We start from the raw sequence: 20,609 nt of genomic DNA, 5'->3' as shown, positions 1-20,609 counted from the left end.
TAAGTCTTATTAACCATGACTGAGAAGTATTTTAAATTTCATCCTGTCAAAAAATTTAAAATTCCCTTTTTTCTTGTAATTTTTTCATACACCTCTCATTTTCTGTTTAATTGTAAATATTGCATACTTATAATTTTATAAAGCATAACTTCCCTTCCCTGAAAAAGCACACAGATTCATTCTTAATTTAAAATTCAATTACAAGTCCAATGTGAAAATGAATTAGCCAATGGAACAAAATAACACATATGTCTTTAATAGAGGACAACATATCAATAATTCCTTTAGTTTCATTTATCCCATTAGCTTCTTTACCTATTAAAAAAATTCTTCAGTGTAAAGTCATAAATACCACTAATGCACACATTTACATATACACATTTGCTGCCCCTTAATGTAGTATAAGTAATGTTACTCTTCATTGATAATGTTTATTTTTATTTTAACTTTGCCTGTATCATTCACTTTTAAAATAAGCACAAATTTCTATTCTGTTTTTTTGGTTATCAGTATTTATTTCAAGATTCACACATCTGCAATTTCCAGCTTCATTTATTAAAATATATTATGCATTTTACTCATTATTTACATTATGTATACATTATTACTGGTATTAATCTTATTATCTTTTATGGATTGTAAACTGACTCTGGATGAAGGAAATTTCCATTATTAAATATTTTCTATTAGCTTAAATAAAACATAAATACACACACGCAGAATGTTTGAAATAGGTTTTATGCTTAGTATATTGACTGATCTTAGGATGGAAAAGTTGTACAAATAGAACATGTAATTTTGTAAAATCATTACATTTGTCAAAGTAAGAAATAGGGCATATATGCAAAATTCTATCTGCAGTGCCAGACTTAATTATCGATGCTCAGGATGGAAATCTCACTTGGTCACCCTATATCGGAATGATCACCATACAAAATGTTAACACAAATATAAAATTAACATTTATTTAATTAAAATTAAATATTTGAATTGATTTGAAAAGCAAGTCTTAAGATTAAGGGGGAAAATTACATTTAGAAAACAAATTTATATTTAAAAATGCTTCTTAATCAGCTATTTTTGATGATTTAAAAAATATTGTTAACTTTTCTAAAAATAAAAAAGCTATAACTGTTTTTAGTGAATTTTGACTTACGAAAGTTTGTCTATAGTTTTGTCAAAAATTCATTAACATGTTTAGCTACCGTATTTTCAATGCAAAAAGACTGACAAGCCATTAAATCTTGGCACCTTGTTGATCGAAGATAGCTTTTAATCCACTTCAACTTCAAAAAGCTTCTCTAGCATGGAGCAACTGAAACATACACCGTCCCAAAAATATGTTTAGTGCCAATTATGAGTTAGGGATTGATTCTCTCAATACAGACCACATTTTAGCTTCATTTTTTTTAATATATACTTAAAAACTTAAGGTTCTTCGGAGGCCTCTCCTCTTAATCAGTGGCCTGGCTGTTATGCTCCCTCTGGTACTCTTCTGCCTAGCCAGAATATGAAAAAGGTGCAATACCCTAGCCAAATTTTCCATTACGGTAATAAAGGAGAAAATTCCTTGCATTCTCCCCCACTTCTAGGGCGACAAGGAAGGTAAGGATCAGTTGCTAAATCCTGATAGTGACATATTATAGGCTACCACATTTTACTTCAGGCGCCAATAGGCAGGAAAAATATACGCCCTCGCCGAGTTTCGAACTCCTAACCTCATGATTTCTAGGCGGCCGGGCTTCCGATTATACCATTAAAGACCGCTTTAAAGAGGAAAAAATACCTATAACTCTTTCTATTAATAATGATTAGTTTTTCTCAAACTTCGTTTGGCTTATTAAATTACGGCAAAGCACTCGAGGGCTATCTGAATTAAGGGAGGGATGCCTTCGTGGAGGACTTTTTAAGGGAAACTGGCTCGTATACACGTTACACATGGGGAAAACCACGAAAACACCCATGCAGCCAGCCCGTTCGCGGGATTCGAACCTCGGACCGAACTACCAGTGTTCAGCGACGTTGCCGCTGGTGGGCCCCTTGTTTTCCAGTTAATTAATTTAATGTGGCGTCATGTTTTATAGTTTTACTAGCTTTTACCCACGGCTTCGCTCGCGTTAATGTCCTTAAATAAGTTTCAACTTCGCGTGAATTTTAAAAATAAACTCTGCGTAAAATTTCAGTAAATACTGCCCTTCTTCTATACCTATAAGACCGCGGATATTTTGTATTTACGTGGAGTGTATCGCCATGAAATCTAGTAAAACTGCTACGTATATTTTCTTAATGACTGAAAAATTTTTGTGAAAGATGACCCGAAACCCGTAAATCCTGAAGGATTTCAAATAATAAAATTAAACAAGTAAAAATTAATAAATGTTACGCTTTCACGCCTTAATTACTTAACGGATCATCATGAAATTTTCAAGAAATATTTTGATATATTAGCAGTGGCGTAGCTAGGGTGAGGCTATCTGTCTCTGGGCCCAGCATCCAAGGGGCGCCTTATTGATGCTACGAAATTTTTGAATGAAATGTTTTCCATTTTTGGCACATAGAATGGGGCGCAAATGCTTCAGTTGTCCCCAGGCGCTGCTTTAATTAAGTAATTAAAAAGTGAAAGGGTAATAAACAAACAAACTCGCATTCGCATTTATAATATTAGTTAGGATTATATAATATTAAAAACAATTTTTTTTCGTTAGGACATAATTACGCATAACCTTGCTTTGTTAAGTTCCCCCACTTTAAAGGTAACCTCTCATATGCATCGCAAAATACAATTCATCTTTCTGTTATATATACAGGCTGACTCATCTTTAATAAAAATCAAACGAAATAAACCGTATTTATATGGAGCAACAAGGCCAGAAATGGAAAAACAGATAAATCTGTATTTAGTACCAGTGCTCCTGGTAGGCACTTGGAGAGCTTTCTGATTCCAACCACAGAGTATATACCGTTTTACGAATTCAGAGTTTGCAGACATTCACTTCGTGTATCAAACAGCTGACGGCAATGGAGGAGCCACTGTAAGAATATATGGGAAAAGGTGCCCAACCACATGTGTATCATAATATTAATGTTTGCACATTTGCATCAGAACCTGTTTCAATGAACATGGTCTCTTCTGGGTAAGAATATAGAATGTCAAATACTATAGCTATGCCCCTGGATATTAGAAAAGGTTATAAATAAAATGTTTATTAAATATTTATTGTCTATAAAATGTTTGCGTGGCTGAAACCACGCAAACATTTTATAGACAAGCCAAGCACCTGTGCGCGCAGACAAACTTTTATATCGTTTAACATTTAATGTTTATACAACGGCAATCATTTTAACTATAAAACTTATTGTATAGTTTAAGTTTCAACTGATAAGTTACATTATATAGCCTATAACCTTTTCTCATCTTTCTTGAAAATTTCATGGTGATCGGTTAAGTAATTAAAAAGTGAAAGGGTAATAAACAAACAAACTCGCATTCGCATTTATAATATTAGTTAGGATTATATAATATTAAAAACAATTTTTTTTCGTTAGGACATAATTACGCATAACCTTGCTTTGTTAAGTTCCCCCACTTTAAAGGTAACCTCTCATATGCATCGCAAAATACAATTCATCTTTCTGTTATATATACAGGCTGACTCATCTTTAATAAAAATCAAACGAAATAAACCGTATTTATATGGAGCAACAAGGCCAGAAATGGAAAAACAGATAAATCTGTATTTAGTACCAGTGCTCCTGGTAGGCACTTGGAGAGCTTTCTGATTCCAACCACAGAGTATATACCGTTTTACGAATTCAGAGTTTGCAGACATTCACTTCGTGTATCAAACAGCTGACGGCAATGGAGGAGCCACTGTAAGAATATATGGGAAAAGGTGCCCAACCACATGTGTATCATAATATTAATGTTTGCACATTTGCATCAGAACCTGTTTCAATGAACATGGTCTCTTCTGGGTAAGAATATAGAATGTCAAATGGCAAAGATCAACCGAAACACCTTGTATATAGGAGGATGGGTCGCATGTTATGGAAGCTGTATATATGCTTATACCAAAATTAAAATGCACAAACATATATGCAATTGTGGCTCCAACAGGAGTATCTAGAATCAATGGATATTATGCAGCTCACCTTGCCTTTCTTTAATTTTATCTGCAATGTGCCCAGTTATTGCGATGATAATCTGCGATGTATGGTATTTTTTTGCGGTGGTTCTTAGAGACACCTTCATAATAGCACCCAGATATAATGGTGAATACACCTTTATAAAGATCGATCGCTGTTCGAAAAAATAAAATTCTTTGTAAGGGTGCCTTGGCATAAAGGCATGTGAACCTTACAAAAAATCAATCTGTAATTTTGAAAAATGCAACCTCTGTAAGGATACGGACAATTTAAGGCAGGTCTCTTTATGCGAATGGGGTTTTCATTTGCATTGCAGATTAATTAATTAATGATGCAGTGGATGGAATTAATTTTCGGCACTTTTGTGAAAAACAAGATCTTTCTACGGAAACGCTCGTCACACATTTCTCAAAGAGAACATTTATACAAAGTCCAGTGAAGTGAATTTGCATAAAGGTGCCGAAGATTTATTTGATCCTTCGCTTAATTAATTAGTCAGAAGAGGCGTAGCTAGGGTTTTCGGCGCCCGGGGACAACTGAAGATTTTGCGCCCCTTTCTCTGTGTCAAGAACGGAAAACATTTCATTCTAAAATTTCGTAACATCAATTTCGCGCCCCCTGAATTCTGCGCCCGGGGATAGATGTCCTCCCTTGCCCCACCCTAGCTACTCCACTGCTAGTCAGTAATGAAAACAAAAATTGAACTTACATAAGTATGCACTTTTATGAAGAGTGCTTTTCTGAAGTTAGAAAATGATACTCATCAGGGACGCTCGTCTTCAAGGCAGGCGCATTTCTAACAATTTCTTTAGGTAACAAGCATTATCAAACAACAACGATTTGCACAGGTGTGCAAGTATCTTTATGATGCAGGGCCGTTCCTAGTGAAGGTGGAGAGTGTAAAAGTAAGCGGGCTTCGAAAATCAGGGGCGGCCGGACTTCCGCGATACCTAAATATTTCAAATTCATTGTAAATACTTGTCATATTATGTCAGTACTTGTTATACAATGTGTCATATGTAAGTACTTAGTGAGTATGAAATATAAATTTTATTAATCATTGAGCATTTTGTTTTAAATTTGGGGGCGGCAATCTCGAATGTACTCGGGCATCTAATGGCCTAGGAACGGCCCAGTTATGATGTACTTCTTATCAAACCATCTTGATTCAAGGCAAACTAGATATCTAGTTGGCTTGCTTGATTCTTTTAACAGAGCTCTTGTGATCTAGAATTTCGAAGCTGTATTTATAGATGATAAAGTCCAGTAAAGTGAATTTGCATAAAGGTGTCGAAGATTTATTTGATCCTTTGCTTAATTAATTAGTCAGTAATGAAAACAAAAATTGAACTTACATAAGGATGCACTTATGTAAGTTCAATTTTCCTCCTTTCTTATAAAGAGGTCTTCTAGATCTCAGCGCAGACTGTGGATTCAGATGAACTCACTGCTACTCAGTCCCATGTTGCGTGACACCGCTTCGCCATTTTTAATATGTAAGTGGATGACTGTTTACTGAGCCTATACCTACTACTACCCAAGATGGGAGAGTAAGATTTTTGTAGGCGAGATTTCACATGATTTCTGAAGATAATCCCATGACTCTGAGCCACTGTTTATGATTCCAAACCGAGTGGCTCCAGCCCATTACGTCATTCATGCATGTGAGTATTAAGTGAAATTTTGTAAAGCAATGGGTTGGGGCATGATTAACCTCTGTCGAAGCTCCCATATTCACATAAATTATTTAGCACGAATTCCTTTCTGAGGAAGACACAAAGCTAGATTTAGACTTGATAAGGCTCTAGGCTGTTTGAAATATAGGGCCCTTTATAAGTCTGTTATACTATATTTTAATTTTAAGGGAGCGAAGAAAGTGGGGGCCTAAGCTATATATAATATTAGCTTATATGTGTAGCTTATACGTAAATCCTGCACTGGAAAGACACTTGAGACCAATGTGCATTAAATGGCTGTTGTTTCTGATGTAGGGCTTGCTGGAATAACTGCAAAAGTAGCTACTATTAAGCTACGAAATTGAAGGTGCCTTTGTAAATATTTGGCAATCCATGTGGAGTTAATGACGGGGATGTATTACAGAAATTAGCTGAAATTTCAAACATCGTTTTTAAAACCCTATTATGCGGCTACAAGTTTTGTTAGCTGGTCTTCTTACGTTTATTCAATCGGGCCAAAGCTCTATTTATACTAATTCAGAAGTCAAACAACAAAAATCAGCGTTATACCAACAAAATTGTACAAATGTAGATTGTGAATAAACATAAGAGTAGGAATATAAGAAAAATTATACTATATAACAATTTTATATTTGTTTATTGGCAATAAATAGCAGTTCTAATTTCAATAATTCTATTTACAAGAACTTGCAGAACTTCTTAATAAATTTTGCCAAAATTATTAACTGAACGATCCGAGTTCATCGTTCACTGAAACCGTAACTAGTAACCGTAACTTTGGGCGCCAAATCGATTGCGCGCGGAAAGGATAACGCTGATTTTTGTTGTTTGACTTCTGAATTAGTATTTATTCGGCGTGTTATTGTGTCTTAATTACTCTATTTATACTGTTATTAATGTTTGATAAGCCAGTAATAATATTTGATTCACTGTGATAATACAGATAAGTAAACTGGAACCATTCTAGCTAATAAATGAAGCTTTTAAAAAAGTTACATTTTCATTAAAAAAAAGTTTTTTTAATCTTGAATTTAATTTTTCTTTCCAAAAATGTAATTTAGAATTGTAAATAGGCAGACAGAAGAGCATCATGGATGATTAATAACTGCTCGGCGCTAAATTCTCAAATGTACATAAATAAGTATATTTAGTATAATTGTTTGCAGCGAAATAACCTATACCATTCTGTTTGAAATAATTTACTGTATTTTATTTTAATCAAATTAGAAAGCAGTATTATTAATTATACATTCTGAACTGTAAAAACAAGACCTTAAATATAATCAAATGTAGATTGTGAACAAACATAAGAGTAGGAATATAAGAAAAATTATACTATATAACAATTTTATATTTGTTTATTGGCAATAAATAGCAGTTCTAATTTCAATAATTCTATTTACAAGAACTTGCAGAACTTCTTAATAAATTTTGCCAAATTTATTAACTGAACGATCCGAGTTCATCGTTCACTGCAACCGTAACTAGTAGCCGTAACTTTGGGCGCCAAAACGATCGCGCGCGGAAAGGATGTCTCGTGTACAAAGTAAGTGCTAATTTGTTATTAATGCAATTTAATATTATTATTTATATATATTATGATATAAATTAAATTTAATTTCATATATTGTCAGAGGATGCTAACGAGAATAAAGTAAATTCGTAGTTTAAAACGATTACTTAACTTATCCCTTACTTACGATACTGAGAATTTTTTTTTGCTTTTACTGTATGTTTTAAGCGTTTTTAAGTATTTCTAGATTTATAAAAATAGTTTATGTATTTATAAAAGAGTAGGTTTCTTGATTGATTTTATGATAGATATTTCTTTTAGTTTTAAAGCATGAAACTATTTTGTAAAGCTGATTTCTGCAAATCGTATATTTTAAAACATTAAGTAGTTGTATTTAATGTAATTTAAGCAATTTCGTTTATTATTTCTTAAACTTTTGCCCAGCAAAAAAAAATATTATATATATATTTTTTTTTATAATCACATATTTGAAAATATTAAGCAGTTGTATTTAATGTAATTTAAGCAATTTCGTTTATTATTTCTTAAACTTTTGCCCAGCAAAAAATAATATGGTATATATATATATTTTATAATTTGCATTTCTGCTAAGCAGTTGTATTTAATGTAATTTAAACAATTTCATTTAATATTTCTTAAACTTGTGCTCAGCAAAAAAATATTATATTTTGTTTTTCTTATTATTTGCAGGTATCCTGATAGATATCTGAAGGAACAGCGATGAGTAGCCTTCAGGATGGCACCATAAATTCGGTAAGTTCGTTTTTTCTCGTTCTTTCCAGGTTTGGTAGGTCAGAGTTGTTTTCCCTGTCCAATTTCCCTCGGACAGGGAAAACAATTTTGGCCGCCATCTTGGATTTCAAAAACGCGCCTCTTGGCGCGTTTTTGAAATCCAAGATGGCGGCCAAAAATAGCCAAGGGCCGGTTACGGAAAATTTCCCAAAATATCTAAAACAGGACTTCAAGAAAAAGAATGAAAAATCACCGACTGCTTGGTGCGTTTTTAAGAATTACACATCCTCGGTATCCATGTACACATCGACCAATTTTTTACTTGAAGAAACATCTTAGAATTGCACAACTGCAGAGTCGTAGGCGAGAAGTTGAGTATGCAGCTGAAATCATAGAATGAATGTCAGTTTGTGTTTGCTTCACTGTGTTTCAACAGTTCTTGTGTTAAGTTGGCATTAAGGTAAAAAATTACAAGAAAGGTTCAATGTAACCTTTGTATGTATTTATGGGATTTTGTCTTTGTAAGTAAGACAATGATTACCACATCAACAAATACATTTTAAACTATAGGAAAGCTCGTTCTAATTAATTTATTGAAAAAAGTGGAAAATGAGGGAAATATTTTTAATAAATTTCAGCACTGTAAAGTGGGGCGGGAATATAGTAATCCATCATTGGCAGGTCTTCGATAATGTTGAAATTATTTCTTTTTCCCTCCGATGGATTCATTTTTTCTTTTATTTTTTATCGTCTGTCGCCGACTAGGTCACGTGACTGGCGGCAGAGAAGGAATGTAATACACTTCTCTTTTAGTCAGCTTGAGGGCGACGCCTTGAAATGATCTGATCTTGGCCGCATAGCGGTAATTGTTCTTGATAAACGAATATTGGCCCTATGATGGGAAAATTTATAATATATGTATGATTGTGCTTTCAATAATGTAAATAATGTACATAAGCCCTTCATTAAATGTTTTGTTTTTATATAAAAAAAAAAAATAGAATCGTGAATTCGTGAGCATAAACGTGACAATTTTTATACACATATATTTGGTGCCGAAATTCCCGGACCTTTAGATACTTTAAAATCGAAACTGAATATAGTTGAATATAGTTCTATGCTGGAATAATGGAAGGATACCTGAAAATATCAGGTAAGCCATTTTCTTTCATTCTTGAAGTATTCAACCTTGAAAAATAATGATTGAGTTGAATAAAAGTATTGAATATTTATGTTGTTTTATTGAAATATTACTTGAAAGAATAATACTTCATTGATGCTTGAAAAAATTAATTGGTCTTAATCGAAGGAAATTTGTGGACTATAAGTATATTGTTTTTAAAGGAAGTGCTTAAAATATTGAAATACTGTACTTTAAATTTTGTTACAATTATTTGTTGAATTTTATAAGGTTATATTCCATTACTTGAAATATGGAAAATATAGACAAGTCGAAAAGAGCTGCTATCAGATCTGCAATCACTAAACAAATAAATAAAGCAGAAGATTTGCTGGTAGCAGCGATTGAAAGAACTGACACAGATTCCTTGTTAGAGTGCCAGGATATTTTGTCAGAAAAAGAAAATTCTTTAAATGAAATTGATAAAGAGATAGATAAATTGATTGAAGATAAAGCTGAATATGAAAAAGAATTAAAATCGGTTGAAGAATACTCTCATAAAATTTTGAGTATGAAATCCAAAATTAAGAATAGGTTAAGAAAATGTAAAGCAGATACCGAAGTTAACGTAGTTCAAAATGTACCTGTAACTCCTGTAATCGAAAGTAAATTTGTTGCGGCAGTTAAGTTGCCGAAATTAAATATTGAAAAATTCTCTGGTGATCCCAGTACTTATTTAGAATTTATTAACTGTTTCAAGAATGCTGTGGATAACAATGATTCTTTGTCAAAAATAAGTAAATTTCCATACCTGAAATCTCTTTTGACAGGTACTGCATATAATGTTGTATCAGGGTTTGATCTCACTGATGAAAATTATGACGGATGCCTAAAATTGTTAAACGAAAGATATGGTAGGCGTGATACAATCATAAACTGTCATATAAATAAAATTTTGAACTTAGAGCCAGTAAAATCATCAAATAATATAAGGGGACTTAGAAATCTGTATGATAAATGTGAAATACATATCAGAAATCTCAAGTCAGTGGGGGTAACAGGTTCATACGGGCATCTACTTTTGCCTATACTGTTAAAATTGTTACCAGAAAACATGGTTCTAGAATTTCATAAGAAAAATAATACAGAAAATGAGTATAAGGTCAATGACCTATTGGAATTTATAAGAGAAGATTTACGTGCCCGTGAGGCCACAATATTAGTAAATAATTCTTCTAATAATAAAATACATGACACTTACACTAATTTTAATTCCAAACAAAAATATAATCAGAACTTTTCTTCTACGAAAAGTGTTCCTTCGGCTGCTGCCTTGAACACTTCTATAAAAATATTTTGTGTATTTTGTGACTCTTCGGATCATACAAGCTTGGGTTGTAAAAGGTATACAGACCAAGAGAAACGTTTTAAATTGAAGAAGGGAGGACGCTGTTACAAGTGTTTCTTAAAATCACACCTGTCTTCTAACTGTAAAAGTAAATTAACCCCATGTTCGAAATGTGGTAATAAATTTCACAATGAGCTGTTCTGTAATAAATCAGAAAAACATGAAAGTCCTGAAAATATTAACGCAGATAAATCCACAACCTTAGTATCTTGCGTTTCTGAACAGAAAAATAAAACTATTTCTACATTACTCCAAACTTGTATTGTATGTGTCTCTGGTGGTGAAAACAAAATCCATGCAAGGGTTTTGTGTGATAGTGGTTCAGAAAAATGCTTTATAAAAGAAAATTTAGTAAGAAAACTGAATTTAAAGCCTATTAGAAAAGAAAATTTATTAGTATATTCATTTGGCGGACGAAAACCACAAGAATCATCATTTGACGTAGTTTCTCTTGAATTACAAAATGTTTCGCAAACAAACAATTCCATAAATATTGAAGCCTTGGTAGTTGAAAAAATAACTGGCGCTACAGTCAAAATTCCAGACAAAGGTTTGATTCAACGCTTGAAAATGAGAGGATTTAATCCTGCTGATACAGGGCATGAACGGGAAATAACTATTTTACTAGGGTCAGATTTTTTATGGCAAATTCAATTAGGTATTGTAGGAAAAATTTGGAAGCATTTATACATTGCAGAAACTATTTTCGGACATACTATTCAGGGGCAGATAGAATCAAAAGATAGAAGAATAAATTGTTGTAGTGTATCAGTTGAGAGTGAAAATGATGAACTGAAGAAATTTTGGGATTTAGAAGTCATGGGGATTGTTGAGAATAACGAAAAGAATTCTAGTGATTTAGAAATCATAAATGACTTTCAAAATAATTTGAAATTTAAAAATGGTCGTTATGAGGCAAAGTTACTATGGAGCAAATCTCGCGATTTATTGAGAAATAATCTTGAAGTGGCTAAAAGAAGATTTGCTAGTCTGGAAAATAAATTTAAGTGTAATGAAATGTTATTTGAAGAATACAACAATATTCTCAGGGAACAAGAACATTTAGGAATTGTAGAAGTATGCCCTGAAAACAGCTCGACACTTAATTCTTATTATATGCCTCACCATCCTGTAATTAGAGACGACAAAACAACAACAAAGGTACGCATCGTTTACGATGCTTCTTCAAAATCAAATGATGCTCTTTCTCTCAATGATTGTCTTCACCCAGGGCCAAATCTAAATCCAAATGTTTTGGACGTTATTTTGAAATTCCGCGAAAATAGGATCGCCTTTTCGGCAGATATCGAAAAGGCATTCCTTCAAATATCAATCGCAGAAGAAGACAGAGATTATCTGAGATTTCTTTATTTTAAAAACCTTGATAGAAAAGAGAGTGTAATTTCTTACAAAATGACAAGAGCAACCTTTGGTGTAACTTGTAGTCCTTTCATCCTTGCTTGCACAATAAAACATCACATTGATAAGTACAAGAATTCTAACTTTAAGACTTTTGAAATGCTTAACTCAAATCTTTACGTGGATGACCTATTTTCTGGAGCGACAACTGTTGAAGAAGCGCTTAATCTATCAAATGAATCTGTTAAAATTCTTGATGAAGGAGGTCTAAATCTAAGAAAATTCGAAACCAATTCCCTAGAGCTTAAGCAGAAATGGCTTGAGGAAAAGTTAATCTCTCTCAATAGTGACACTCCATGTACATCCTTAAAAGTACTAGGTTTAATATGGAACAATGATAAAGATGTCTTAGGACTAGAATTAACACCCTTACTGTCCTCTATAAACACTGAATGTACCAAACGTAATGTATTAAAAATAGCAGCCAAAATTTTTGACCCATCTGGATTTATCGCACCCTTTGTAATTCGAATTAAATGTTTATTGCAACAGCTATGGCTTCAAGGGGTACCTTGGGATGAGATCTTTTCTGGAGAACTCGAAAATGACTGGAAAATATGGCTCTCTGAAATAAAAGAACTTAAAATGTTGAAAATTCCCAGATATTATTTTCATGTACCAAATTTAGACAGGGACACTGTTCAGTTACACATTTTTAGTGACGCTAATCCGAATGCGTATGGCTCAGTCGCATACTTGAGATACAGAACTGATGAAGATAAATTTGAAACTACATTTGTTTTGGCAAAATCACGTGTTGCACCATTAAAGAAATTAACGCTTCCCCGCCTTGAATTGATGGGAGCACTGGTGGGTGCTAGGGTTGCCAACTACCTGAAAAATATTCTACATATTTCAAATGTCATTTTATGGTCAGATTCGGAAATAGTTCTACATTGGATTAAAGGTACAGCTAAAAGATGGAAACCTTTCATTGCTAATAGAATTTCAGAAATACATGAAATTTCAGATCCTTGTTCATGGAGACATTGCGAAGGAAAACTCAACCCTGCAGATCTAATAACAAAGGGTTGTTCTGCAAAAGAACTGATAGATTCTTCGAAATGGTGGCATGGCCCTGCATTTCTTTCGTTACCTGAAAGTCAATGGCCAAAACCCAAACTATCGACGTCAAAATTACATGATGTATCAGAAGAATCTCGAAAATCGGAAGCTATCCTAGCGTGTTTGATCAAAACAGACAAAGCTGAAAATGTTCCACTCATGAATTTGACAAAATTTAGTTCCTTGAAAAAACTTTATCGTGTGACTGTTTGGATTTTCAGATTTATATCAAATTTAAAAGTAAAAAGGGAAAATAGAAATTTTGCGGAAATTTCAGCAGAAGAAATCAGTAAATCTGAAACCTTTTGGTTAAAACAAGCTCAAGAAGATAGTTTTCCTGAAGTTATAAAGTCTCTAAGAGAAAACAAGCATATTCCAAAAGATTCAAAATTGTTCGAATTAAATCCCATATTATCAGATGAAGGTCTACTTTTGGTACGAGGTCGGTTACAAAAGTCAAACCTACTATTTAACAACAAACATCCAATAGTAATCCCTTCAAAACATAAATTAAGTGAATTAGTAGTACGAGACGCTCATGAAAAGGTTCATCATGCGGGTGTATCAGATACTCTGGTACATATACGTGAAAAATTCTGGCTCTTAAGAGGAAAACAATACGTCAAATCAATCCTGAGTAAATGCTTAATATGCAAAAAATATAATGTACGTCCTGGACAACAAATCACTGCACCTCTTCCAGCGGATAGAGTTAATGAATCTCCACCTTTCGCAATTTGTGGACTCGATTTTGCAGGTCCTTTGTATGTAAAAGAAAATGACAACAAATACTACATTTTATTGTTTACTTGCGCTACTACAAGAGCTATTCATCTTGAGCTCGTAAAAGGCATGAGCACTGAAGAATTTTTACTTGCGTTCCGCAGGTTCGTATCCCGAAGAGGTTTGTGTTCCACTGTGTACTCGGACAATGCTAGAACATTTAAAAGAGCCGAACTTGAATTAAAGCAAATGTGGAAAGTGATTAACCACCCTGAAGTTAAAAAATTTTATGCTTCGCATGGAATCACATGGAAATACATTGTGGAACGTGCTGCCTGGTGGGGCGGTTTTTATGAACGTTTAGTTCGCAGTGTAAAAACTAGTTTAAGAAAGAACATTGGGAAATCATCTTTGACTCAAAGTGAATTAGAAACGCTTTTGCTTGAAATAGAAGCGATGATAAACTCGCGTCCATTAACATACGTCTTTTCTGATCTTGAAGAGCCCTCCGCACTTACTCCAGCCCACCTGTTGATTGGTAAACGACTCTTGAGTTTGCCAGCTGTAAGGAGGAATGACTTGAATTTACCAGGTTCCAGAGAAGTAATGTTAAAACGTTTCCGTACACGAGAAAATCTAATAAATCACTTTTGGAACAGATGGAAAAAAGAATATCTCCTGTGCTTGAGATCTGCTCATTATACCGGTCAGAAGAAACCATCTGCATTCAACGTAAATGATATAGTACTTGTTCATGATGAAAATTTACCTAGAAGCTGGTGGAAATTAGGAAGAATAACCAAAACCTTTATTGGTAGAGATGGAATGATCAGATCGTGTGAAGTGAAAACTGGTAATTCGGTAATCAAACGTCCAGTGCAGCTATTGTACAATTTAGAAATTGATGATATCAGTAATTGCAATAATCAGTGACTGGTTAAAAAAAAAATTTGGACTGAATGACTGATAAACTGATGATAGGAAAAAAAATGTTCTTTTTCATAATGTTTTCATTTATTCATTATTATTTTCCTTGGTTTAATGATTTGTGGTGATCTTGAGAAATGTTAATTTAAATGTTTTATTTTTTCTATAGTTTCAGAAAAATTTTATTTTCTTGGTGTTAAGAAATTATTGATATAATGTGACCTGTATATGTAAGTAATTTTTATTTGTTTCTTATTGTTATAGTAATATTGTAATAGTTAGTTAAATTTATGATGAACCTATTGTTCATCGGGGGGGGGGAGTTTGTTGAAATTATTTCTTTTTCCCTCCGATGGATTCATTTTTTCTTTTATTTTTATCGTCTGTCGCCGACTAGGTCACGTGACTGGCGGCAGAGAAGGAATGTAATACACTTCTCTTTTAGTCAGCTTGAGGGCGACGCCTTGAAATGATCTGATCTTGGCCGCATAGCGGTAATTGTTCTTGATAAACGAATATTGGCCCTATGATGGGAAAATTTATAATATATGTATGATTGTGCTTTCAATAATGTAAATAATGTACATAAGCTCTTCATTAAATGTTTTGTTTTTATATAAAAAAAATAGAATCGTAAATTCGTGAGCATAAACGTGACAATTTTTATACACAGATAAAGCAACATGCATCATAAAAATCATCTTTATGACTAAAGGTAAGAATCAGCCACAGTGCAAAAAAAAAAAAAAAAAAAAAAAAAAAAAAAAAAAAAAAAAAAATCCCTATTTTGATTTGACATTCAAAGTTAAAATATGCATCAGGTGATTGTATAGTTCATTAATGCCATATATTTTGTTAATTTCACAAAACTGGATCAAATCATTTCGTAACAGTAGTATATAAATTTCATAAAGTTGCCAGCTGGAATGTCCTCTGGAGCAGGATTTTTAATTTTCTTTTCTGTTTCAAAGGCAAACTTGCTAGCAAATTCCAATCTGTGTAATTATGTCATATATTAACCCATTAAATGCTGTGGTGCTCATTTGGTTATCATAAACAGTCAAAAGTCTTTAATTTGGACTCTTCGGCGATTTCGGATTATCGGTTTTTTTGTATTATAGCTCATCAGTTTAAATCTTTTAAGATGGCATGCAGAAATTATAAAATTAAAAATATGAAATAAAGAGCAATTATGATCTAAAGGGTATCAAAATTTACAAAAAAAAGTTTAATATTTATTTATTTGTTTACTTTAATAAACTTTTCTTTCAACGTGCGCATGTGTAAAGCATACATTACGCATAGTTGAAATTAGAAAATTGCAACCAGAAAACTATTTCATGTGTATTCGTGATATTTATAATGATGAACTTGATTTAAATCATACCAAAGACGGAGTACATCGAGATGAAATACTGCATTTAGTGAGGAATTATAAGCCGAATAAAATAAAAACATCTGCCCTGAAGATGAGGATAGTGCTGACAGATCAACTTCCAGTTCATTGTGTGCTGCAACGTACCCCCTCCTCTCCCGCAGAGCAGCGCGAAATTGATAAACAGATTTCGGAATGGTTAGAGAAACAAATCACCTCTCTGTCACTTTCTTCATGCCTTTAACCATTTTTTGCAGCAATTCCACTTTTTGTTTCATGGACATCAAAACATGCTTTCGCTTGTAAATCCTTTGATATCTCCAGAATCAGAAACTCTTTTTGACATTTTATAAAATTGCTCTAACAGTCTGCAAAAAATAATAAGCCGGATCCAATTAGAAGAATAAGGAACAACGCGATCTGCAACATTAACTGAAATAGATAATTTTAGCTTAGCTTATACCGTCCATTATACATTAAACGCATATGCGCATGCGTTTAAACATGTGCAGAAAGTTTGTAGCTTTGAGGTCCGGATTATAGATCATTCCAGATTAAAGACTTTTGACTGTACTTTAAGACACCTAGTAACACCATCTAGCTATCTCGGAGGGAAAAAAAGGCAACATTCAACTCATCCACTGAATGTCATTTGTAGAAAACCTAAAGTGATCACTACCTATACGCTCTTATGCTGAGCTCATGTTCATTTCCACATTCCACTCTCCTCTTATCACAAAAGTGAAACATGTGTTTTGAAAACGGATTAGACATAGTGGATTGAGGCTAATTTTGGTCATTGTGATTTTACTATATTATTAGTGAGTGTTGATTAAAGCGGTTATTTACTTCTATCAACAGTCCCTGCTAGACGGAACTTTCCTGAGAAACAAGTTTTTGGTAGCACTGGTTTAAATGGGAGGATTCTTAGAAAAAAAAGAATCCCACCTAGCTACAGAAACAATGTAGCGGCTATGTGATATTTCTTCAAACCTCGCCAAAAATGTTTCAACTGAAACTCTGTCCGGGGTAGAAATGAACCAATCAGATGAAAGTTCTGCTTCTGAAGGATCACGGGGTCCCAATCTGAGCGATAATCGATTATTGTTTGGTGTTGTCTTTGTAGTAAGTGAAAATGGTAACCTAGCTACACGGGTTTCCTGGAAATGTGCGGGTTCTGAGAATTGTCCCTTTCGTTATCCAGTTCGGCATAGCCGAAAGATAATGTAATTTTAAAAATTAGATAAAGCTTTTTTTTTTTTTTTTTTTTTTTTTTGGTCAGTGTAATTTGTATAGATGATGGACACAAATTCATAAAGCCGCATTTGGAGATTACAGTTGATACTGAGTAGAATTTCAACAAGCATTTTATGATTGCATTGTACAAGAAAAGGCTTGAGAAAAGCTTTGAAAGAATTTACAGATAATATGGGATTCCCAGAACCTCTGTAATTCTGCCTTTGAAGATGATGGCAATGATTTTATAAACGTGGAGCTTCCTCCACAGCAGGTTGATGGAGTTTTCTGATGGTGGACTAGAGGCAGAATGAGGCATTGTTAGGAGTGACAAGTGTTATTTAAGATTCTGTGCTTAGCAATGAATCATTACGGGTATTTCAATAGAGATTAAAAATTGTCTTCAGTTAGTCATTTATCTTCAGTAACATACGAGAGGATGCTGAGCAGGCACTGGAAACTGTAGACACACTAATGTTTGTGAAAAATGCAACACCATGAAGGAATTGTCGGAAATGAATGAAATTTATTCCGCATATTACCGATAGTGATACAAGTAAACGATCACATTTACAAACAAAAACAAAACAAAAAAAAAAAAAAAACGAAAGTTGGAAAATCAGTACTTTGGGTTTCTGTCATGCTGAGCGAGAGCCTGTACACATCGTGGCATTGAATCGTATAGGTTCTGAATGTAATCCTGGGGAATGGCTTTGACTTGATGTGAAAATTCAGTTTCAGTGTGTGGCCCACTAGCTGTACGTGCGAGTCGCTGACCGATGAAATCCTAGGCATACTGATTGAGCAACATATCTGGGGAAGATGCAAAACCTGTTGTACCTTAAAGAAGACTTGTGCACAGGCATTTTTTTCCCCTAAAATATAGTGCCTGGAATGCATCAAATAATGCATACTCTGTCATCATTATACTCCAGATTGTAGCAAGATTTGTTGGAGAAAGCAACTTGTTGCCACAGAGCACGCCACGCACTGAGTTGCAGTGCTCACTGAAGTCGGAGGCATATGTTACTCAGCGACAGGGCAATCCTGCGTAGAGGAACCCTTGCATGTAGTTCATGTTGCAGCAGACAGCGACGAACACTTGTAACCGTGCTCCAATATTGTACTAACATACGAGAGGATGCTCTACAATCCATCACAGACATGCAGATGAGGTGTTTGTCGTCCTGTGCTGTTGTGTGCCCCATTGCCAGGATTTCACCTTGTTTGGTTTTCACTGTCCATTTCTTCCAAACATGCATCACTGTTGTGGCATTGTGCTGCGTGCGGGCTGTGATTGTTTGATATGAAAGTCCACCCTCTTGCATACAGACGATGTGGCCTCGTTCAAACTTGTTGGTATGGCATCCTCTGCTGTAGACGAGGCATACTGAGCACAAATTAAATGTTCACTGCAGACGGAGGATGATAAACAGATTTCAGCACAACTTTACAGTCCTTTACAACTGCCAGTTCTCATTTCATGCATGCATAATCCCTTTGTAATTCTAATCATTTGTATGTCTTAACTCACTTTACATTTCATGTAAGTTTGGTTCAAAGTGCATAATTCCTTCATGGTTGTGATTTTCACAAACATTAGTGTATATTAGGTAGTCCTAACTAAAAAAGCATCTTGAAATAAAAGTATGCAGTTGTCCAGATCAAATGTTTATTTTACAGAAAAATATAAACAGCTTATGCATACATGCATTGTTTTTATAGGATTCTGATCATACCTGAATAATAATTTTTCACTAAGTTGTATTTTACAATAATTCTTTCAAATAAGTAACAGTTACTTATCCATTATTTTAATTAAAAGAATTTTGTATATATTTTTGTTCTTATCAACTAATAAATAAATCAACTAATGTATTAATTTTATAAAATTCATGTGAATGTATGCAAATAAATTGTTTATAAATGTCACATAAGTTTATACCTCCTTAAACCATTTTCATGTGAAACAGAAGCCTTATTCATAACAATATAATCAAACATACCAAGGTATAATTTTATTAAGACCCTGAGTTACATCATGAACTTATGATGGAACTATTGGAACAATACTCATCATGAGTTGCGGATTACTTATAATTTGTCAGTAGGCATGTATGAAAATGGGTTTTGTAATTAATATTGAATGTATAACTTTTTCTTTTCATATAAATACAGAAGGATTTCATGTCTGCAGATAATGTATTACAAGAGGCTGTTGTGTGCCAGTGGACAAGCTGGTGAGAAGCTGAACACTAATAGCTTGAATCCTGGTGAATGGACTGCCTGCATAAGCGTCGTCATGATTTTTCCACGTGTAATATGAATGCAAGCCAGTTTGCCTTAAAGCATCCCTTCTTGGAAAATATCTTCTAATGTTTCATCACAAAAATCAGCCAAAAACTGTTTCTCATGATTTGAAAAATACGTATAAAGGAAGTCAAATTTAATTGATAAATTGTGCATGCTGAGATTGTATACTATATCATATACATTTTTTTAATATATTTTCTGTATCTCTAATGTTGAGAATTTTGATGTTTTAATTTAACCCTGAATAAAATGTTAAGTACTATAAGCAAAGTAAGCAGTTTTGTATTTGATGTCAGAACAATATTTTTTTTATTTTTTTATTTTATACTTGTATATTTTTGCTTATGATTGGAATTTTAGTACAAATTATTTTGGCATGATGTGGCCTGTTCTCATTTAAAATGCATTTTGTATTTTTTTTCTTCTGTTATTTGCATTATAATAGTTTGGCCATAACAACTATGGATGCCAAATCAACATGTATGGGAATAACTGTATTAAATTTTGAGAAAACCTTTAGGTGTCATTTATTATAAAGGTTGAGATGATTGTTTTTATAAATTCATTCATTCTTATCTATTTAAGAATTATCATTTAACATAAAAATATGAAAAAGAATAATATATTATAATACTAAATAAAATATACTTTTATATATAAATATATCCAAGCTCACTATATGCGCACTCAAAGAGATACATTTCTTTTTTGTGATGTATGTGATGATAATTTACTGTTAAGTATCTTAAGTTGTTCATAAATAGTGCTCATTTTTCATAATGCACCAAACAAACCTCACATAATTAATTTAATAAAATATTATTGCAGAGACATATTTTTGAAATTGACATTAGTCCTCTATCCGTCCGTCCCATAGGGATAACTATGGGCAGATTCCTACTGTCATCTACAGT

At 33.3% G+C, this 20,609-nt stretch overlaps 1 long non-coding RNA gene across 1 annotated transcript; it reads left to right on the top strand.

The window, feature by feature from the left end:
- The first annotated feature begins 7,323 nt into the window (after positions 1-7,323).
- Positions 7,324-19,965, top strand: LOC146992943 (uncharacterized). The gene is made up of 3 exons (XR_015038818.1): positions 7,324-7,389; positions 8,068-8,130; positions 19,561-19,965. It is a non-coding gene; the product is annotated as an uncharacterized LOC146992943 (long non-coding RNA).
- Positions 19,966-20,609: the final 644 nt, after the last annotated feature.

Source organism: Stegodyphus dumicola, chromosome X2 (genome assembly GCF_044657685.1).
Source record: "Stegodyphus dumicola isolate Sdum_Otavi_A_Nest chromosome X2, ASM4465768v1".
Lineage (NCBI taxonomy): Eukaryota > Metazoa > Arthropoda > Arachnida > Araneae > Eresidae > Stegodyphus > Stegodyphus dumicola.
This window is presented reverse-complemented; position numbering and strand designations above follow the sequence as displayed.